We start from the raw sequence: 7,943 nt of genomic DNA on the forward strand, positions 1-7,943 counted from the left end.
CGACATTGCTTTATAGAGAGTGGGATACTCTGAGACTAAAGAGGATCAGAATCAGATATGCCCTTCAGTCTTGGTGTGAACTTGGTGGCTGCCCGTGCTCGTCTTCTAACATGTGTGTCTCTTTTTCTCAGCTTGATGACCATAGCTTTGCACAGTAGTCCAGATTCATCCTCGTTAATGCATTAAACAGTCTGAGCATAATGTCCTTTGTTTACTAAAATATTGGCAGACTTACTGTTTATTCTAATACTGGAACACCTTTGGGCCATAATGTTTACTCTAATTAGGATGCCCCTTACAGTCCTCTTCAGACTTGGGGGCATTTTACTGTGTGTTGACTCCAGTGCTGGGTCTCATAAGTTTCTGTCTATGTGGGGAACCTTTCTGTTTTCTCCAATGTGTGGAGTCTTAATGTTTACTTCAATATGAAGGCCTTACTTTTCTCCCAATATGAAGGTCCTTACTGTTCTCTCCAATATGAGCATTCTGCCTTTAATTTCAAATTGTGGCCCATGCTGTTCACCCCAAAAAGGAAGTCTATTGAGCTCACATATCACTTTGAGAACTTTCTTACTGTTTGGCTGATAGTTTAGCCTATTAAAGCACTGGAATTACTCCTGGGTCCAGTATAAAGGAAGCTGTCTCGCTCCTCCTGGGAAGTCTAAGTCGGAAGAGTAATCAGACAAAGCTCACCTGGGTGTAGTGGAGAAGGGGAGAGTCATATTACTGGATCTGTGGGGTGTATTAAGGTATTTGTGACAATAAACCTGTTTATTGCCATTTGAAACTGTGTATTTGCTATTGTGTCTGGGGTTTGGGGTGCTGCAACGTCCCCTATTGGTTGATACAACATCGAAAGAGACTGGGGCTGGTGTGACAGAGTTCTGCTCATACTTGGTTTTTGTTGTCTTTCTTCGGATACCTTTAGTACTAGGGTGTTGTACCGTGTTAGCCATTATGAATGTAGAGAAAAGCCAAGCAAAATGACACCATTTATTGGCTAACTAAAAATATTACAATATGCAAGCTTTCGAGGCAACTCAGGCCCCTTCTTCAGGCAGCATTGTAATCTTTTTAGTTAGCCAATAAAAGGTGTCACTTTGCTTGGCTTTTCTCTACATTCGGATACCTTTCAAAGACATAACAGTGGGAACAGTTCAGGCACTTAAATTAAGGAGGATGCTTTCCCGTAAAAAGCCCTGTTCCGTCTTACTAGATCAGTAGTTTGATCTCTGTGCCATTCTCATTCTTTGCACCTCAGGTTATTGCAATATTTTTACATTTGTACCTGTAGAAAAGAGAATAAGATAAAAGTAACACAGACTGTACAGTAATTTGTGTTTGTTGGCCATAGGTGGTCCGCCATACCTTTGATTTTGACAAAAAGGTCTTCGGTCCAAAATTCTTCTGACAACCACAGATTTAGAAGGAGAAGCTCTTTGTCTATTCAGTTTTAGTGGAGCTGCTGGCGTTACTGCATTTTTCTGAAAAGGCCATTATCTTCTAGCTACTTCATTAAGCCTGCATTCTTTCCATGGCACTAAAGCCTTTGTGGTCTATTACTTTTAGGCTGGATTTTTTTCCCAGAGTGTGTATGTGTGTTTGTGTGTGTGTGTGTGTGTATATATATATATATATATATATATATATATATATATATATATATATATATATATATATATATATATATATATATATATATATATATATATATATATATATATATGTGTGTGTACAACAACAACATTTATTTATATAGCACATTTTCATACAAACAGTAGCTCAAAGTGCTTTACATATTAAAGAATAGAAAAATGAAAGACATAATTATAAAAAATAAATCAACATTAACATCGAATAAGAGTAAGGTTCAATGGCCAGGGGACAGAAAAACAAAAACTCCAGACGGCTGGAGAAAAATAAAATCTGTAGGGATTCCAGACCATGAGACCGCCCAGTCCCTCTGGGCATTCTACCTAACATAAATGAAACAGTCCTCTTTGGATTTAGGGTTCTCACGGAAGGGCTTGATGATGATGATGGTCACGTAGACTTCTTCCTTTTAATCCGTCCATCATTGTTGGAGCATCATGAAGCTTTGAGTAGGTGGAGGTGGCGCAGGCCACCACCACAAAGAAACCGGAAAAAGAAACAGAAAAGAGAGTAGGGTCAGTACCGATTTTAGAGCCACCATGAATAGTTGTTATGATGAATTGAACATACAGAGTATCAGGATTAAGTTAAATTACGATTAAAATGAAGTTATAAAAGGCCATGTTAAAGTAATGTGTTTTCAGCAGTGTTTTAAAGTGCTCTACTGTATCAGCCTGGCGAATTCCTATTGGCAGGCTATTCCAGATTTTAGGTGCATAACAGCAGAAGGCCGCCTCACCACTTCTTTTAAGTTTTGTTCTTGGAATTCTAAGGAGACACTCATTTGAGGATCTGAGGTTACGATTTGGAATATAAGGTGTCAGACATTCCGATATATAAGATGGGGCGAGATTATTTAAGGCTTTATAAACCATAAGCAGAATTTTAAAGTCAATTCTGAATGACACAGGTAACCAGTGTAGTGACATCAAAACTGGAGTGATGTGTTCTGATTTTCTTTTCCTAGTTAGGATTCTAGCAGCTGCATTCTGCACTAGTTGCAAACGATTTATATCTTTTTGGGTAGTCCTGAGAGGAGTGCGTTACAGTAATCTAGTCGACTGAAAACAAACGCGTGAACTAATTTCTCAGCATCTTTCAGTGATATAAGAGGTCTAACTTTACTTATGTTTCTTAAGTGAAAAATGCTGTCCTAATGATCTGATTAATATGTGATTTAAAATTCAGATTACAGTCAACAATCACCCCTAAGCTTTTTACCTCCGTCTTGACTTTTAATCCTAATGTATCCAGTTTATTTCTAATAGCCTCATTGTATCCATTATTGCTGATCACTAAAATTTCAGTTTCTCTTTATTTAACTTGAGAAAATTACTATTCATCCATTCTGAGATACTAGTCAGACATTGTGTTAGTGAATCAATAGAATCGGGTCATCAGGTGCTATTGATAAGTACAGCTGTGTGTCATCAGCATAGCTGTGGTAGCTCACGTTGTGCCCTGAGATAATCTGACCTAACGGAAGCATGTAGATTGAGAATAACAGCGGACCCAGGATAGAGCCTTGTGGAACACCATATTGGATATCATGTGTCTTCGAGTTGTAATTCCCACAACTAACAAAATATTTTCTCCCTGTCAGGTAGGATTCAAACCAATTTAAGACACTGCCAGAGAGGCCCACCCATTGACTAAGGCGATTTCTAAGAATGTTGTGATCAATGGTGTCAAATGCAGCACTCAGATCTAAGAGGATGAGAACAGATAAATGGCCTCTGTCTGCATTTACCCGCAAGTCATTTACTACTTTAACGAGTGCAGTTTCTGTGCTGTGATTTGTTCTAAAACCTGACTGAAATTTATCAAGAATAGCATGTTTATTTAGGTGGTCATTTAACTGCATAATGACTGCCTTCTCTAGAACTTTACTTAAGAAAGGCAGGTTAGAGATGGGTCTAAAATTTTCAAGAGCGAGGGGTCAAGATTATGTTTCTTAAGTAGGGGTTTAACTACAGCAGTCTTAAGACAGTCTGGGAAGACCCCAGTATCTAGTGACGAATTTACTATGTCAAGAACATTATCAATTAGCACGCCTGATACTTCTTTGAAAAACCTTGTTGGTATCGGGTCAAGGACGAGGTGGAGGGTTTTAATTGAGATATTATTTTTTGTAAATCAGGTAAATCTATCCTAGTGAAAGAGTTTAATTTGTTTATAACAGGATGTTGGGGTTTAGGGGATCCTTAGTGTTGGGGAGATATACTATGTTATTTCTAATATCATTAATTTTTGATTGAAAATACAGCGACAGCCTCACAGGTTTCACTGGAAGCACTTAGGAGGCATTCCTTTGAGCTACCTGGGTTTAGTAGGTGATCAATTGTTGAAAATAAGACTCTAGGATTACTAGCATTGTTATTTATAATCTTGAGAAATAGCAGCGTCTCTCAAGACGGACAGTGTTATTGTATTCTGTTATTTTGACTTTTAATATTTCGTGGTGGATAGTAAGTTTAGTCTTCCTCCATTGACGCTCAGCTCTACGGCATGTTCTCTTTAAATCAGACACTCTTTGGGTCTTCCATGGTATACAATGCTAGAAGATTTTTTCACTGTCTTTTCAGGTGCAACTATGTCAACAGCAGCTCTCACTTTAGAATTAAATCTTTCCACCTTACTATTTACATTGTCCTCGCTATTATAGCTGGCACTATAAACGGACTGATTGCTTAAAATGTTTGTAAGTTTTAAAGCTGCTGCCGAATCAAAGAAGCGTTTTTTAACAATATGCTTCTCATGAGTGTTTTTATCATTATTTCTATATTAAAAGTAGAAGAAAATGGTCTGATAGACCAATATCAATGATCTGTTTTATATCAACTTTCAGTCCTTTAGTAATCACTAAGTCTAATGTATGACCTGCTTTATGTGTAGGCTGATTTATGAGTTGTCTCAAATCAAAAGAATCCAGGAGGTTCATAAATTCTTTTACTTTTAGATCACACTGATTATCTATATGAAAATTAAAGTCGCCAACTATTAGGAGTGTGTCATAGTTAGTAATTAAAATTGACATTAAGTCAGAGAATTCCTCAAAAAACGACGCGTTATATTTAGGAGGTCTATACACGGATAGTATTAGAACTTGAGAATCTCCATGAATAACAACGGCGAGATACTCAAAGGACTTGAACTTACCAAAACTGACATCTTTACATTTTAATCGCTCGAGTAAATGTTAGCCAATCCGCCCCTCCTTTTTCCCTGGCGGTTTGAATGAGTAAAACTGTAATCCGGAGGCGCAGATTCGATTAAAACTGACGCGGCATCTGAATTCAGCCATGTTTCATTTAGTGCAATAAGATCTATTTTTTATCACTAATAAGATCGTTGATAAAAAACGTTTTGTTAGTTAAAGCTCTAACATTTAATAGTGCCATATTTAATGTTTCGGAGGTGCAGAGATGAGTACTATGTGCGTTATTGTTATTTGGAATAGGAACTAAATTATTATTATTAGCGCTCTGTGTATATTTTTGTTTAATCTGTGATCTGTTTTATAGTTTTAATACATTGTTCCTCTAAAATAGTGATTTTAATTAGATTATTGGAGTTTATGCCGTATTTCCTAGGTTTTCTACGTGCATTGAGATTGCTTATTACAGTATTAATGGTGTGAACTTTAACGGAAGACTCTATTAAACATTCATCATGTCCTGGCACAGCAGTATTATTTCGGAAGGGGTTAAGAGCAGAGATAGATAGTCAAGAAAAACGAATTACCTTCGATATGTTTTCGGAGAGGACCCGGCGCCAAACTGTTCGGATGCAGGCCATCACGCTTGAAGAGACGCGCCTTTCCAAAAGAGATTCCAATTGTTGATGAAACCGACATCCTTCTTCTTGCAGAAACCCTGTAGCCAGTTGTTCAACCCTAGCAGACGACTGTAGTACTCGTTGGATCGTCTGACGAGAGGTAGTGGACCCGAAACGAAGATCTTTGCCGATGGGGTCCTCTCCTTCGTGTCTCTAATCAGAGCTGCGAAGTCAGCCTTCAGGATTTCTGATTGTCGGTGCCTTATATCGTTTACGCCGGCATGCAAGACGATTGATCCAACTGCCCTCTCCTTGTGTTTTCGTAGACTGCTGGCGACGCTTCATTACATCTCGGACACGAGCACCGGGAAAACAAGAAACAAACGATTTTGCATTAGGGCATGCGACATTAAGGTTTCTAACGATGGAATCACCTACCACTAATACATCACCAGGTGCTGAAGGCGAAATGGGGACGCGTAGAGGGTCAAACCAGTTCTGAGATAAAATGCTCGCCTGTGCCGATGGAGGTGCTCTGGCCTTGAACCCCCGCCTGCATAGCTGAAATCCACCGAGGTCAGCAGCGGCGTCGCTCCTACGAGACGCGGGGGTGAGGTCGGCACAACGCGGGGTTGATGTTTCGCCGGTTCCAGATGGCAAGGACGGTTTATCCAACAGCCGGGCCTTCAGATTTCTCAGGTATTTCCGTCGGGACAGGAGTTTCTGAATCTTTTCATCAAGTGCTTGGAGTTCCTCAATTACGATTTCAACGCGAGTTACCCCACTGTCGGCCATTTTCTACTTCGTGCCCTAGGAGGAATGAGAGAGAGAGAGAGAGGTTAGACAGACGTATAGGCAGACGGACAAGATAGTTCCACCACACACTCGTTTATTTACAAAATTTACGATTAAAACGTGCACAAACCCCAGTGCCTCTTGCACCGATTCCCCAAAGTCCAGGCCACACTCTCAGTCTCTATGCATCTCTCCTGGCCGCCTCCCGTCCTCACTCCAGTTCTGTCCTCTTCCACCCGACATCCACTGCTGACTGGAGGGAGACGGCCCCTTATATGAGAACCCGGATGGGCTCCAGCTGCTTCCTGGCACTCCCTCTTGGACACACCCCTGTGTGGCGGAAGTGCCGGCTGTGCACCCGGAAGCCGTCCGGGTGTCTCCTGTTTTCTTCTCCCCAGCACTTACTGGTGTGGCGGAAGTGCTGGGCTCCAGGGTTCTTCAGGCACCGGGGCCGCCTGCCGGTGGCCACGGGTCCCTACAGGGCTGGGCTCCTAAGCCCTTTACCCGTGGCCCCCAATACAACCAGGGCGATCGCCCCCTTGCGATCGGTCCTCCTGGGCGTCCCGGCCGGGCTCCAGCTCCGACCGGGTCTCACACGGGATACTCCGGCATCGGGGCGCCGCCTGGCGGTGGCCACGGGTCCCTATAGGGCCTTCTACATAACCAGGACGGACGCCCCCTCAGGTCTGGAGGAGGCACAAGTCCTTCTCCCCGGCCGGGGACCACAATATATATATATATATATATATATATATATATATATATATATATATATATATATATATATATATATATATATATATATATATATATATATATATATATATATATATATATATATATATGTATATGTATATATATGTATATGTATGTGTGTGTGCGTGTATATATATATATATATATATATATACTGTATATATATGTATATATAATATATAGGTGTGTGTGTGTGCATTTTAAATTGGTGTGGTATTTCAGAATTACTGGAGACTAATTGCCAAGTCCTCCACATTTGCTGGGTTCAGTAATAATTTAGCCATTTTTCACAGCAGCATCCCCCTAATTATACATTGCTAGGCTGTTGGGTGCATTATGCCTGTGAGCTGCCATTCGATAAGTGTGACTGACTTGGCCATTTCAAGACCTAAGCTTCAGCAGATCTCCTGTTATGCAGAGCAGATGCCTGGGAGGCAGCAGACTTGCGGCTCTCAGCCTCTCACACCTCATAATGAGATGCTGCTTTCTTTAGGCTTGAGAATCGGATGTGATGTACTTGGGTGCTGCTGAGATGCCAATAATGCTCATCAGAGTGCAGATTTGAAGAAAGGTGTTGGTTTAGAAGCTGTCTGGTGTTTTTGATTTTAAAAAAGTTAAACTTTCTGTGAATTTTTTTCCAGATTATTCATAAAATGTTTTTTGAAAAGCGTTTGTGGTAGCTTCATAATATCTAAGAAATTGTGACACATCCTGTTGCACTGAATGTGGAATTCGTCTAATCTGGGAAATCACTCCCATTGGGAATAAAGGCAAAGGAGCAAAGGATACTGAGGTTCCATGTCACTGTACAACTGGAAGGGTGGGTCTCTGTCTTCTCATAGATTCTTTTACTATTTAGTTATCAGCTTCGTGTTGTAGATTTTCGCCACTAACCATTTTGGAACTGTTGGCTTTTTTACAGGTGTTGCTTTATTAATTTTGGGTCTACCAACTTACTGATT

This window comes from Polypterus senegalus, chromosome 9 (genome assembly GCF_016835505.1).
Source record: "Polypterus senegalus isolate Bchr_013 chromosome 9, ASM1683550v1, whole genome shotgun sequence".
Classification (NCBI taxonomy): domain Eukaryota; kingdom Metazoa; phylum Chordata; class Cladistia; order Polypteriformes; family Polypteridae; genus Polypterus; species Polypterus senegalus.